The following is a 503-nucleotide window of genomic DNA, read 5'->3' as shown; positions in this document are numbered from 1 at the left end:
TTATTACGTCTGCAAATTCGAAGCATATGCAACCAAGGAAATAAATAGCCAAACATAAACTAAAGGTTGAGAATCACAACCTAAGAATCTCCTCATAGATAACCAACTAATACGGTAATAATTAATTTAGTACACTGCTACTTGTTTTAGTGTTTAAACCAATACTTCGCTACCATTATAGGCTGAAAGTAGCTCATCATCCTTATGCAGCTTTCACATGAGATTGATATTAATATCTCCAGAGCATGACAAAATTCAAGTTAATTTTAGCTTCATCTCTTTCCTTTGATATCACTGTTATGGGTCCCATTACCTCAGGTTGATCAGCTTCATGTTGCTATCAAAGTTGTGGGTTGGTTTAGTTTTCTCGACAATGACACCCATAATGAATGTATTAACCCCCTTCGTTCCTTTCCGACCAAAAGTTTTTTGCTTAGGGAGTAAGAAGTCCATATGATAAATGGGTCCGATTCTACGATTCATCATCTTCGGCTTGACCTCTT

The sequence above is a fragment of the Asparagus officinalis genome, chromosome 7 (assembly GCF_001876935.1).
Source record: "Asparagus officinalis chromosome 7, Aspof.V1, whole genome shotgun sequence".
Taxonomy (NCBI): Eukaryota; Viridiplantae; Streptophyta; class Magnoliopsida; order Asparagales; family Asparagaceae; genus Asparagus; species Asparagus officinalis.
This window is presented reverse-complemented; position numbering follows the sequence as displayed.